Source organism: Macrobrachium nipponense, chromosome 1, assembly GCF_015104395.2.
Source record: "Macrobrachium nipponense isolate FS-2020 chromosome 1, ASM1510439v2, whole genome shotgun sequence".
Classification (NCBI taxonomy): domain Eukaryota; kingdom Metazoa; phylum Arthropoda; class Malacostraca; order Decapoda; family Palaemonidae; genus Macrobrachium; species Macrobrachium nipponense.
Window position 1 is genome coordinate 175,258,694 of NC_087200.1, and position 15,170 is coordinate 175,273,863.

A 15,170-nucleotide genomic window follows, 5' to 3' on the forward strand; every position below is an offset into this window, starting at 1 on the left:
TTAAGGATCAGTCATTTGCTCCAAGACCCAGTACTGTATCTGCTGATACAAAAGGACCTAGCGAGAAGCACTTCTCATAGGTCACTCTCACGTCCTTCAGATAATGAGATGCAAACACTGAATTGCACCTCCAATATGTAGTCTCAATGATATTCTTTAGAGCATATTCTTTTGGAACGCCAAAGACGACTTGCTACTGCTCTTACTTCATGCGTCTTGACCTTTAGAAGACCGAAGGATTCCTCCGAGCAGTTCTTGTGAGCGTCCGTAATAACGCTTCTCACAAAGAAGCCAGGGCGTTCTTGGACATGAGTCTTTTGGGGTTTCTTCACTGCACACCAAAGACCTTGTTGACAAGCTCCCATCTGTCTCTTCCTCTCTAAATAGTATTTAAGAGCTCTCACTGGACAGAGAGATCTCTCTATCTCTCTGCCTACCAGGTTAGATAGGCCTTTTACCTCAAAACTTCTGGCCAAGGTTTTGATGGGTTTTCGTTCTTTTGCCAGAAAACATTGTCTGGAAAGAACAGATGGCAGCACCTCCTTTGAACCCCACCGTGGAATCCAGAGCGTGTAATTCGCTCGTCCTCTTGGCTGTAGCGAGAGCCACCAGGAACAAGCATTTCCTAGTGACGTCGCGGAAGGACGCCAGATGTAAAGGTTCGAAATTTATCCGATGAAAGGAATTCCAGGACCACGTCTAGATTCCAACTAGGTGTTCTAGAGTAGCTGCTTTCGAAGTCTCAAAGATCTAATTAGATCGTGTAGATCTTTGTCGTTAGCAATGTCCAGGCCTCGATTCCTGAATACTGAAGACAGCATGCTTCGGTATCCTTTTATTGTCGAGACAGATAGGTGTGATTCCTCTCTCAGAAAGAGGAGGAAATCGGCAATATTGATTATAGAGGTACTGGAGGAGGACAGCTTCTGACCCTTACAACCACCTCCTAAAGACTTCCCACTTCGACTGGTATACTCTTCTCGTCGAAGCTCTGCGGGCTCTCGCGATAGAGCCCGCAGCCTTGCGAGAAACTCTCGCTCTGACAAGTCTTTCGATAGTCGCAAAGGCAGTCAGAGCGAGACCTGGGAGGTTGTATTGAAACCTCTCGAAGTGGGGTTGTCTGAGTAGATCGTGTCTGTTTGGAAGCGATCTGGGGAAGTCCACTATCCACTCCAGTACCTCCGTGAACCATTCCTGGGCTGGCCAAAATGGGGCTATGAGCGTCAGCTTTCGTGCTCTTCGAAGCTACGAACTTCCTGAGCACTTCCCCCCAGGATTTTGAACGGGGGAAAGGCGTAAGCGTCCACACCCGACCAATCCATGAGAAACGCGGTCTATTGCGAAGGCTCTCGGATCTTCTACTAGAGAGCAAAAGGTCTCTATTCTTTTGGAGAGGAATGTCGCAAACAGGTCTATGTGGAGGTCCTCCCCCCACAGGGACCAAAGACTTAGACACACTTCTTCGTGAAGAGTCCATTCTGTGGGAAGGGGGGACCTGGTTTCTCCTGCCTCAGTCTGTCCGCTCTCACATTCTTGATCCTTGAACAAACCTTGTGAGGAGAGTTATGCCTCTTTCTTCCGTCCAGGTTAACAGGTGTCTTGTCAACTGATAGATGGGAGAAAGACGTGCGTGCCTCCTTGCTTGCGTATTGTAAGCCAGAGCCGTGGTGTTGTCTGAGTTTATCTGAATCACCCCGTCTCTGACTATCTCTTCGAAGAACTTTAAGGCTAGGTGTATGGCCACAAGTTCCTTGCAATTGATGTGCCAGGACACCTGTTCCTTTGTCCAGGTGCCTGACACCTCCCTTGCTCCCAGCGTCGCTCCCATCCCGACTCCGAAGCGTCGGTAAAAAACAAACAACACTTGGTCTGGGTTCGCAGAGCAAGCGATACGCCTTCGTTCTTTTGAAGCTGAGGGATCCACCACCTCAGATGATCTTTTACTTCTTGTGGAAGTTGGAAGATGTCCGAGAGTTGACCCGTCTTCCAACTCCACACCTCTTTGAGGAAAAAATGGAACTGAAGAGGGCGAAGGTGAAGTCTCCCTAGCGAGAAGAACTTTTCCAATGAGGACAGGGTCCCTAAAAGGCTCAGGTAATCCCTCGCTGAGCTGTTCTTCTCTCTAAGAAGCTCGAGATTCTCGACAAACCTCGAGCGATTCTTTCCTCGCGAAGGATATACCCCGAAAACCCGAGAATCCAATCTGAATCCCCAGATAGACCAAAATTCTGGCTGGGGATCAGTTGTGACTTCTCGAGGTTGACGGAGCAACCCTAGCGAATCTATCATGTTCCTTGTTACTTCCAAGTCCTCCAAGCACTGACTCTTCGACTTGGCCCTGATCAGCCGTCGTCCAAGTAGAGGGAGATGTTTATCCCCTCTAGGTGAAGCCATCTTGCTACATCGCCATCAGGTTGGTGAATACTTGTGGGGCTGTAGACAGACCAAAGCACAGAGCCCTGAATTGAAAGATCTTGTCTCCTATCACAAAGCGAAGATATTTCTTTGACAATGGTGAATGGGAACGTGAAATAGGCGTCTTGCAGGTCCAGAGGAGGACCATCCAATCTCCTGGACGAAGCGCCGACATTACAGAGGCGGACGTTTCCATACGAAACTTCTTTTTTCTGTACGAACGATTCAGAGCGCTTACGTTCCAGAACTGGCCTCCACCCCCCCGATGCCTTTGGTACTAGAAATAGGCGATTGTAAAATCCCGGGGAGTGTGGATCCTGCACAAGTTCGATGGCCTCTTTTTCCCACATTTCTCCACCATTTGAAGGAGAGTCTTTCGCATTAACGTCTCTGTACCTTGCTGACAGTTTCCCGAGGCGTTAGATGTTAGGGGCGGGCTGTCGTCGAAGGGGATTACATATCCCTTCTTCAGGACCGACCACTGACCAAAGGTCGGCTCCCTTTGTGCCCATACTCCTGCAAAGTTCAGGAGTCTGGCGCCCACTGGTGCTTGGAGCAACAAGTCATTTTGATTTCTTGAAGGGCCTAAATGAAGACCTTCCTCTCTTTTCAGAGCTCTTCTTTCTGGCAGGGGGACGAGCCGCTGCACCTCCACGAAAGGGCTGCTGAGTTAGACGAGATTCCTTCTTAACCGTCGACACTACCGGTCGTCCTTTCTTGGACGTTTGCGTAAGTAGGTCTTGTGTCGCCTTCTCAGTTAGCGAGCGAGATATATCCTTCACTAACTGAGAAGGAAACAGATGATCTGATAGAGGGGCGAAACAGTAAGGCAGTCCTCTGGCTCGGAGAAACCCCTTTCGATAAAAGGGATCCATACACTGATCTCTTTTTCAGGAGACCAGCACCAAAAAGGGAAGCCACTTCACCCGAACCGTCCTGTACTGCCTTGTCCATGCAGGACAGGACGCTATGGAGAATTTCTGGGTTTTTTCAGAAACTCCGGATCCTTAGATTTGTTGGCCAGAACTCCGAGTGACCAATCCAGAAAATTGAACACCTCTAAAGTGACAAAAAGTCCCTTTAGAAAGTGGTTCAACTCTGAAGTGCTCCACGTCGCTCTGACCGATCCTAAGGAGTGACGTCTAGAGGCCTCCACTAAATTGGAAAAGTCGGCATCTGCAGAGGCAGGTAAAGAAAGACCCATAGTCTCTCCTGTCCCATACCAAAATACCTCTCTTTCCCGTGCAATCTGGAAGGAGGCATGCAGAATACCGTCTTTCCTAACTCCTTCTTCTTGTCCATCCAAGAATCTAAAGAATGGAGTGCCTTCTTCATTGATATCGCAGGCATTCATTTTTAAAAAGGCCGACGATTTAGCCGTAGCTGAGCTCGAAAAGAGCGAACGAGGAGAAGGAGGAGCCGCAGGACTAAGAGAATCTCCAAACTCTTGAAGAAGTAATGAGGCTTACCTTGTATGGCAGCCATTTTGTTTTCCATCAACTTGAAGGCTGCTTTTAGATCTGCAAGTTTCTTTTGCTGGATCTACAGGTTCTGCAAAAGGAGAAGGGGCTGCAATGGAAGGAGAGTAGCAATACTTACCCCTTGGGGAAGATCCCAAGCTTGGCATTAGTCAGATCTAGAAACTACTTAAACTTCTATAGAAGCCTTCCTCCACTCTTTCTCTTTCTAACTTTTTTTTTAAATAATTAGTTAGATTCTTCCATTCGTTCTCACTCAAGTTCTCACATTCCTTACAAGTATTAGTAAAAGAACATTCATACTCCTGCACCTCTTGCATACCGTGTGAGGGTCTACCGAAGCTTTCGGCAACCTCACCTTACAGCCTACATTCACACAACGTCTTACAACCATACCAAGAGGGCAGACATTTTTAAAAGAAAAATTCCAAATCAAGTCCACAAAACAGTCCACAAAAGCTATGGCCAATCCAACAATCCAGATACGTCACCAAAAGTCGGTCAAGAAGATCAATTGCCGTGAAAAAAGAAAAACCAATCGAGAGGAACAACAATGTTGATGGTCCGGGCGACAGAAGAATTCTGATTAGAAAACGGGGATGGTTCCTAGTCCTGCCACCCAGGGCAGGGCGGTAGATCACCTGACCTACCTGTAGCGTGTGCCGCGAAATTTGAAATTCTGTCGGAGACGACGGAGTCTATAGCTAAGTATATATCTGGCAGGGAAGTTGAATGTATAAAAATGACTAGTAAAAGTGATTAACAGAGAAGCAAATGTGCTAGAGAGAGAGAGAGAGAGAGAGAAGAGAGACGAGAGAGAGAGAGAGAGAGAGAGAGAGAGAGAGAGAGAGAATTGATCGAGAAAATATAATTTCATGTTGAATTTTGAATTATTATTATTTCTTTTTAAGAAATTGTAATTTCATATAAAATTTTGAATATTCACCAGTTCTTTTTTATCATGGAATAAATTTAGATGAAAATTATTACATACTGAACGTGCCGGACAAAGAATCTGAGACAGGCGCTCGTAACCAAGTTTGTTAGGCCTAACAGGAGTGAAGACATGCATGATCCACTAGTCCCCGAAACCTCAAATGGTTCATAAAGCCTTCCTTCAGCAGAACTCTTTATGGAGGATGAGACAGAGGAGTTTGAAGTTTTTTTGGCAGAGGATAGGTAGAGGAAATTCCATACAAAAGGTTTTTTAAAGGAAATGACTGTATCGTACCATACACTTGCACCCAATGGTGGCATTGTTTACGTGTGGAAGTTTTCACCATCCTGTGTATAATTCTAACTTTTTCAAGTTATTAAAACCTTTTAAATGTTTTATTTATCCATAAGAACAATTTCATATTAGAAAAAATTACAGTGTAGTAGTACATAGAAAATATTGAAAATGGGTATAAAAAAAGTTTGACTGGGTAAGCTGCCGTTTGCCTTGGCCCTAATGGAATTTTCCCATAAGGTATGTTTCGAAATCTGCAAATTGCTGTTGATCGACCAAATTCTTGCATAAATGGGGTCTGTAGTGTTCTAGTATATTTGTAGGGTCCTATAAATTGCACTCCAGCCTAATTCTTCTTCATTTGAGGGACAAGAATAAGGACTGGAAGCCAGCCTCCTTCATTGTCTAATGAAAAAAGTGAAGGTGAAGTGGTCCGTAGGGGAGACTTCTATGGTGATAACAGGAATCTGAAGATGACTAGTTCAAGCCGAACTGGTTGTTCCCACAACAGTAGCACTGGAGAGGCTTTCAAACCTCTCGATGCTATCCATCCTGAGCAGATTGACGTATGTTCAATGAGATCCTGAGATTGAACCAAAAAACATAGTGTCTTAGGTTCGAACTCTGAGGAGTAAACTCCACAGAATTTCTCTTATTTCCTTGTTCATTACGGCATAACCAGGAAGTAGAGAGGAAAAAAAAGAGGTCTGACAGTTCTTGCCTGCTCTTCTCTGAAATTGCGATGTTCTCACTGTTAAACAAAGCATTCATTTCCTAAAACCTTTTGTTTGCACGAAAGTGAGCAAAAGTTGACCGGAGTTAAATGCAATCAAAGCTGGCAAAAACTTGCCACGTCTTGCTATGCACCTACCTTCTCCATGACCAAACTTCATGAAGAGGACTACACAGAGGACCTCCTCCTATCTCCTTCAGATGCCTTGTCCCGAGGAACAACGACATTGATCCGAGCCACTAATGCAGCTCGGTCCCTCTCTCGCCCTGCGCCACTATCATGATGGAGAGAAGACTACCTATCATTGGCTGTGGATGTACGGCCCCCCTTGGAGTTGTACACTCGGAGAGATCTGTACACGAGTATACCTGACGCAGCCCCAGTTCCATGAGCAGCGCCCTTGGAACCAGAGACAGGAGAACGAAACTGGGTTTGAGCTCCTGGGGCTCCTGAGACACTATATTTTGGGGATAGTGTCCAGGTTCCTGCTCCGGAAGGATCAGTTGAGCCAAAGAGAGAGCCAATTGCTTCCTTCCCAGGGAAAGGATGCAGACCCTTAGAAGTCTCGAGAATACCTTCCTCTTCTTAGGACGTGGAACCCTTTGAAGAGGGAGGTTAGAAGGCGTCAGATGACGAAGATGAAAGACAATGACCCTATGACAACTCGCTGCAACCCAGGAAGGGAGGGTGCTATGTCATGGAAAGGAAACACACCGATCAAGAAAGTTTGTGCTCAGCTTGGCAGAGCTGTCTGGTCGAGCCGAGTTGAGTCAGCTGAGCAGATCACAACTACATAATTATGAGTGGTAATCGTCAACGGAGAACTATCACTTCTTCTCAATTAACTGTTCTCCTTCAAGGCCGAAGCTCCAAGAAGAAGAATAAAGAGGGATTCTGAGTCTGTTGTCCTACATGTTCAGACCCTAAGGTCCAATACAAAAGGACAGTACTTAACCATTCACCTAGGTGTTGCATTCAGTTCCAAGCTCTGCATAACTCCAACCTAGACTGAGGAGCAAATTCATCTGTACTTACTGGTAACATCTCATTATCCAAGCACTTGTAATAGTGATCGCTTGGTGAGCATTACAATTCATAAAAATTCCAATGCTTGGCGAGAAAACCAAACTCTTGTAAGACAATAATTAGACGAGCCTCGTCTCGCCCTGGTACTCGGCAATATGATGAAGCCGAGCACTCGGTGAGCACCAGCGAAACCAAGGGATCCAGGAGCTTGGTGAGATTACCGATTATTGTAATACTTATCGGGATTGCCCGTTGTCCGAGTGTTTGGAAATCACAGAAAACCAAATCACCCTGTGAACGCCAGAAATTCCAAGGAATTTAATGTCTTAGCAAGTCACTTGCTTTCCCTAATTACAATTGCTGGGGATGTCTGTCTCACCCAATGTTTGGAAATTATAGAAAACCATAACACTCTGAGAATGCCAGAAATTCCAAGGAATTCGAGCATTCAGCGAGATTCCCAGGGAATTGTAGTAACAATTATCAGGAATTCTCATCTCTCCCGAGTATTCAGTGAGACCCCGAATTTCGTCAAATGATCATTGGGGAAGGGTCCCTCCTCAACTCCCATAGAAATCTACGAGAAATGAGCATAAAAACCAGTCCTAAATGTGAGCATTTAAGACTGGAATGTGAGTACAATTCAACAGAATAAACACTCGAGGCTCCCAAAACGCAAGAACCCATAGGAGTTGTGAATTGAAATTAGTCCAAAGAGAGAATAAGCCAGGGAGACATAATCTCCAGATTTAATATAAGATCCTTCTGAGTCCCAGGCAGCCATCAACCTGCGGTAATGGATGCGACACGCATCTAGGAAAGAGTTATTATCTGGAGAAACGGTTTCCCGAGGACGGTTACAAAACTCACACGGAAGGCAAAATGTTCGCCGAGACCAGTTGGTTACGCGAACGTGACTGTCACCTGGGTGGGGTTGACCGTGCACCTGACAGGAGAGGGCTGGCACCGTCCTCCGACACGTTCAAGTCCTTGTCAAGGCCAAAATTCTCAAGAGGACTGAATGGAGGACCCCCTACTATCTCATTGCGCGCACGGTCCCATAGGACCATCACGTCAACCCTGGGAACCGAGCAATCACCACAAGAGCGATCACTGGCAAGGCGTGAGTCATCTAAGGCAACTAACTCCTTTCTTCCACTCTGTGCGTTAGTCATGGCGGTGAGAGAACTCAGCGTCACCGACTCTGGATGCATGTGATTCCGTAGATTTATGTGCATTCGGGGAAAATCACGAACGAGCATCCGATATGGAACTACTCTTAGGGGAAGAACCTTTAGGACTAGCAGCAGTAGCGCAAACCTTAGTTTGCGCTTCTATGGCTCCCGACACGCTACCCTGGGGACAACATGATGGTGCCTGGAACAGGTGAGCCAGCGGTAGACCCAACTGCCTCCTCAGTTTGAGAAGGCAGACCCTTAGAAGTCCCGTGACGAGAATACTTACGGGGGGAGACTACCTTCTCCTTCTTTGTCAGGGAGCCTTAGAAGTCAAAGGGATGGAGGCTGATGAAAAATATAATGATTCCGAAAAGGAAGATGACGACATTTTACAAGCTCTCGTGAATGGTACCTCTGGCGTTCTTCGCGCTCTTCAATTGTTTATCAGTGTTGCCAATTGGTATGTGTTTACCCTCCAAACTGGGTATAAGACTTACACAAAACCGGGGAAATAAGTGAAATTAGCGTATCTATTTGTAGTATATATAGGTACATATTAGAGCAATTTAATCATTACTGCATTACTATGACAACTAGAATTCATGGAAACAGGTTGTAAATGCATCGGCGTATGTGTGAAACTCCACTAGACTGGCAACGATGAGTCATTTTGACGTCATCTGCTTGTACGTCAGAAATATCTGTAATTTTTAATGGTTAATTTGGTTGCAAAATAGGGATAATAGACATGAATTAAATAATCATTTTGCAGTAACAAAGTAAAGTTAATTAAATAATGAGTAAAGTGAACAATTAAGGGAATAAAGCTTTGCACCTCATAAACCGTGTACTCCTGTGCTGCCTGTAACTGTGTTTGTGGAGTGAGCGCTTAGGAACCAGGAACTGCAGCGTGGCTCAAGTGCAATTTGGAGTGAATTAAGACCAAAATGTGTATAATTACAATCAAATTAGCACTGTGGAGTTTAAGTTGTGATGGCAGTGAGGATAAAACCACCAATTACAAGGTAAAAATGAATTTCAGTTCAAACCACGACCCCGGGAATAAGTTTCATACTTTCACTAATATAGGCAACAAAATGTTGTTTTATTGTGCTGATTGCAACTGCAATCTTAAGTAAGATCAATAAACGTTACATATATATGATAACATTGTTCAAATGAGTGCTGGGAAGGCTGGGAAAGATGGTGGATTGTCTGTGGTTACGAACGGTAAGTCACGAGGTTGCCGCCATATTGGATTTCAAAACTGCCTTGGAAACATATTTTACGAAGAGCTTACATGCTTAATTTAGTTCATATGGAGCTTTCATATATCACATTATGTTGACGAAACTTCAATCTTTTGAATGGTATGCTTAAAGATGTAATTGTATTCGTTTCACCAATTAAATATCGAGTGAATACGGCCGAGCCACGCAATGACAAAGGATCGACTGCGGTTGTTTACCTAATACCATGTAGGAACAAAGTGGGTTTGTATAGGTACTAGGTATACCTATTAATGCCAAATAGCCTAATTATCAATATCAAACACAGTAGGTATAGCCTACTATTCAAAACACATAAGACCCAATAAAAGAAAGAAAGATCCATGCTTGAAATCGTGATTAACAAGCAGTCAGCAGGGAGACAGAAGCTAGTTTAGTTACCTACTGCCTAACAACCTTGTTCAAGAAATAAAAGGCTGGGTATTTCAATAAACCTAAGTATTCCGCTGCGTGCTAGACTATGGCAATTGCACTTTGCTATGTTATTTTACTTGCTGTACAAGATTTGAAAGTAATATTTATTTGGCCGACTGTAACTAAACAGTAATTTACTTTTGAAGACTACACGATGATACCAACGGATACGATGTACCAACGTATAGAGTTCAAAGGTAAATAACAGTTTAGTTACAGTCGGCCAAATAAATATTACTTTCAAATCTTGTACAGCAAGTAAAATAGCTAACAAAGCAAAACGTCAACTGACATTGTTTAGCTCGCCGTGGAATAGTTATAGTATAGGTAGGTAGCTAGATCTACCAAAGGCTGTATTCAAGCTGCTAAACCTGTAGCTAGCTACTACCTAGGTATATGCTTTTATAGGTAAAAGCCCAAGAATTTGTAGCTAGCCTCGGCTACCCTGTTGTGGGCTAGGTAGTACTAGGTAGCTAGTAGCTAGGTAGTGCCTATCATGTAGGAACAAACATCCTTGACAAGATGTGAATGCAGAGTAGCTACTTAGCCTAGATGGTCAAGGATTATGTACCTATCAGGCATTTCAGAGTGAAAAGTAGGTACAACCTAACCGGTCTCACCTTTACCTAACCTAACCTTGGATGCTGTAGCCTAGCCTGGATGTTGAGGCAGGAACCCCAGGTCATTTGTGGCCCTCTGGACTATTCTGCATTCTCCCCTAGGTATTTCTACAGAAGCAGTCTGCACGGTCTGCAAGGAACGTAACTGCGGATACAACATCCACTAGAGACTGGTGTGTTTTTAAGTTGCATGGAACCAGTAAGGTTATTCAGCAACGGGACCAACAGCTTTACTTTGACTTCCGAACCACGTCGAGAGTGAACTTCTATCACCAGAAATACACATCTCTAACCCCTCAGGAGAATGGCCGAGAACCGAACTCACGGTCACCGAGGTGGTACGCCAACATCATACCGACCACGCCACTGAGGCGCTCCACTAGAGATTGGGGCATCCAATGTATTTCGCTGTGTTTAGTACTGGCCCCTGGAGGTTAATTACAGTCGTCGAAATAAATATTACTTAAAATTCTTGTTCAGTAAGTAAAACTGGTAGAAAAACAGCAACTGCCACAGTCTAGGCCGCCGCGGATAAGTACCCTAGATCTCCCCTCCCGGAACCTTACTTGGGGTGCCATGCCTTAACATAGGCGTGGAGCTTTGGCCCCTCTGTAGCCCAATTCTCCAAAATGAGTACCATTTTAAATTACTATACACATATAACCAATGACGTAGGTTTAGGCTAGGCTACTTACCTTCGCCAGAAGTCACTGGAGGTGAAGGGAAGGGATGGAATCATGGCAGTCCTTGAACAAATGGATTACACAATAGTTTGTATATTTCGACGGCATTTTCTCTTTCTTTTCTAGGGTTATCCGATAAAGTAGTGAGGGGGTTAGAGGGGAGGGGAAAATTGCAGATATCTCTGGCTAATTTCCGAAACCGTAGCCACGTTTCGGCCAAATCAAACATGCTAACAAGAAGTTACCACATTGTTCCATTTGCAACATTCTCAAACCACGTTGAGCTTCGGACGAAGGAGGGACCGTTCATCAATTTGAAACTTTACTAAATAAATAATATTTAAAAGGATGTATGACGTATATAACAATGTAAGGGTAGATCATTTGAGAAATTTCACGAGATACCTGATTTCAGAAATTTCACAAGATAATTTTAAACGTTTCACAAAATAATCAGAGAAAATTTAATTACATAATCCGAGGAAATTTATTTAGGTAATTTGATATATTTGCCGCCTTTCCTTTATGGATTTTTTTCTCTATAGAATTACTATTATTTGTTTAAATTCGCCCTGCTCAAGTGAATCTGAAATGTTTATCGTTGAGATTCCATTTTTCAAGTATATGAAAAAAGTTTCCGTATTCTCTTGCTCATGACTTTAATGATTTGATCGGATCGCATTTAGCAACAGCAGAAAACTACAGTTAGCCGAGTTCATTTCTAGACAACTGAGTAAAATATTGAAATTAGAAGAAGAAGAAAACAAACCAATGAGAATGTATTCCACAGATCGTGAAGGACGGTCGGAAATGGAAATTATTATTTTTTTTTTATTTCGCAAGTGGGAATCGTTGAAGTGATGCACTCGAAATCAAAATTAGAAATCCAAGATTATTTTCCTTGTTGTTACCTTCATTTTTGCCTATTTTCTCCTTGGCATCACGATTTGATAACTTTCATCATATTTATTTTCATATATTCGGAAATAAGTTATACTTAGAAAAAAGAAGCTAATAATATGATATAGTATCTTACCAAATTATTTTGAGGGCACAGGTCTAACTAAGCTGCTGCCAAATTTCATGCCCTCGCTTTTACCAATCTATTAGAAATATCCTTGGATTAAAAATGAAAATGGGAAACTCATTTGAAATGAAGTCTTTATCATTAATGCTATAGTCTTGAAGAAACGGCCCGGCACTAGCTAGGCTTATGTCTAAAGTCTCTCTCTCTATCTTCTCTCTCATCTCTCTCTCTCTCTCTCTCTCTCTTTCAAAATCTCGGGCATTTGAAATTTCAATAGGCCAGCCATCTTCACCCTAACGAAACGGCCCTTTTCTTCTTAATCAAAAGAAGAGCCGTATGTTTCACAGCCTTTTCCGCTAGGCCTACGTCTAAAGTCTCTCTCTCTCTCTCTCTCTCTCTCTCTCTCTCTCTCTCTCTCTCTCTCTCTCTCAGGCAAGCATTTGAAATTCCAAAAGGACAGCCGTTTTCCAATATATGGCTGCCATATAGTTTATAGATTGTTTAGTTTGATTCAAAATGTTTTTGACAATACTGAGACCAAGAGTGTTCAGACAGCTTCTACTTACAATTAAAAATAAAAGATAATTATGCTTGTCATTTCATACAATGCCCGTCTCAAATGAAACATTAACCTTTTTTATCATGATCTTGGTATCATTTCACATGCTTTATAAAATACAGAAAAAATATGAGTATATAATAGAGAAAATTCCTTTTGTCGCTGTCCATTTTCTCTCAGTTGATAAAGAAGGACCCAAATGAAAATTTAAGTTCAAGGCAGACTATCAGTTCTCAACAATAGTCATCATTGAGATTTAAGTCCTGAATTATTAGGATTTGGGATTCCAGTGTAGGATTGTTCCTTCAGAATTGTTATCTCGTAAATGAGTGAAAGGTGTACTTCATTCTTCTTCTTCTTTCGGCCAAGTGATAACCTTATCAAAATCACCGAAGAGTTTTTAAGAGTAACCTTATCTTCGTAACTCCTTAGATAACCATTTTTGCTGTTTGGTGCCGGTTACATGATTCAACCTATCAATCAGTCTACTGATAAAATGAAAAAAAAAATAGGGTTTCAAGTTTTAATCACAACCTGTCAAATGACCTTTGTAGAGAGAGTGAGAAAAAATAAAGGCATACCCCATTTCTATTTAAGAAATAGCCTATTGGTCTAGTGATTAGCAACACATGTACCTATGCAAGAGACACAAGATCGATCACAGCAGGGGGAAAAGACGTGGTCAAGTTTCTGTGCTTTTGTTGACTAAGAAGTATGATTTGTGTGTCTGTTAGTTAGTCGATCGCTGTGGGATGCATCCATGGTGGCAAAGGGCATGGCGATATAGGTAGGTATACCCAGTAATCTCATCCCGAGGTGAAGATAAAAAATAATGGTGGAATGCTAAATGAAATTAAGTAGGAATTAATTATCTAAATAAAAGGAAAAAAAAAACAGCTATATAATAGTGTAGCTTTCTATACTTAACCTCCATTCATACTTTCTTTATTTCTCCAATCTTGCTGTCTAACCTTTCTGATCATTATTTCATGATGCAACTCAGTGGTTTTCTACCGTTAGACCCTTGTACCTTATCCCCTTTATTTTCAGGACCTTCTTATTTTGCTGTCCAACCACTCCAACTCTCTTTTCACATGAGAAAGCGATGAATGCCCTTAAGTGCCCCTGTGCTTGGCACGACAGCCTAAATCTCATAGACTCAAAATCAAGTAACTTTCGGGGAGAAAGTGGAGAAAGGTCATTGGTACTAGGCGTAAGGTTGAGGTCCTGCAACTGGGGAAAACCGAGGAACTTTAATTATAGTGGTTGGACCTTCTGATTCTACCCTTCACCCTGATTATCCTACCATTTCCTTTCTCAGTCAACTACCTGGCAGGTACGAGAGTGTATGGTAGTGAGTGTCTAGCAAGAACTTTCGTTAATCTCTACCATACAGACGAGTTTATTAAAACACACACACGTACACAACGACAACACTTCCAGTGCAGCTGTAGGCGACAGCTAGGCACTCATTCTTTTCCAAGTTAGCCTAATTGATAAGTATTAATATTTTTTTCAGACAAGGAAAATTAATAAACATTAATCCTTTTCCAAGCAAGGCTAATTAATAAGCATTAATCCTTTTTCAAGTTAGGCTTATGGATAACCGTTATATTCCAAGTTAGGCTAATTAATAAACTTTAATCTTCTTCCAATCTAGGCTGATTAGTAGCCTAAGCATTAATCCTTTTCTAAGTTAGAATAATTGACTATAGCATCAATCCTTTTCTAACTTTGGCTAATTGATAAGTGTTGATCCTTTTCCAAGTTAAGCTTACTACTTGTCTTTAAGACGGATGAGGTCAGCAGCACTGAGGAAGAGCCCGTGCTGGTACTATAGCCCAGCACGGGTCAGCAACAAGATAAAGAAGAACATGTCTTTTGCTGTTTTGCAGTGTTGTCCCGTGACGCGCAATCTTCCCAGCTCTCAAGGACTAAACACACGCTTGTAAATGTTGTCATCCAAGGACGCGTTCTGTAGGAGCAGCAGTTATAATGGTGTGGTCTATTTTGGCTCAGCTACATGTTGTGATGTAATTCCCTCTTGAATAAACAGATAAGATATAGAGGGACTGCAGATATCCTCCATCTTCTTGGGTCGAAAGGTTCGAATTCTAAATGATGTTATTCTTTTCGGATGAATTTTCTCTGTTAGTAATTGACAGCCTGAATATTGATAAGGAACAAATAACATTCACAAATAAAGTAATAATAGGATTGGTAGTGATAATAGGTAACGATCCTTATGAACGCTACAAATTTCCCGTATCGTATGGGATGAGCACTTTGAATTCTGTAATGTATCTGCTTTAGTACATTACAGAGGGAAGTTCGCAGCAGTTGGGCGATTTGATCAGGCGGGGGTACCGAGAGTGGGAGGGGCGGGAGGGGCGGTTAGTAGAGGACAGAAAAGACCACGAACCAAATCCCAAGGTCATGGTCCTGTAACGCAAGTCATTCAACATTTCACTCGTAACTCGTCCCGAAAAGCAACAAATATTATATGGAGGTGATTTT

General features: G+C 42.7%; 1 long non-coding RNA gene across 1 annotated transcript in view; it reads right to left on the bottom strand.

Moving 5' to 3' along the window:
* LOC135220314 (uncharacterized) overlaps positions 1-11,287 on the bottom strand; it is a 33,885-nt gene extending 22,598 nt beyond the window's left edge. The window contains exon 1 of the long non-coding RNA XR_010315652.1: positions 11,080-11,287. This is a non-coding gene — a long non-coding RNA (uncharacterized LOC135220314). The remainder of the gene's footprint in view (positions 1-11,079) is intronic.
* Between the last annotated feature and the right edge of the window lie 3,883 nt (positions 11,288-15,170).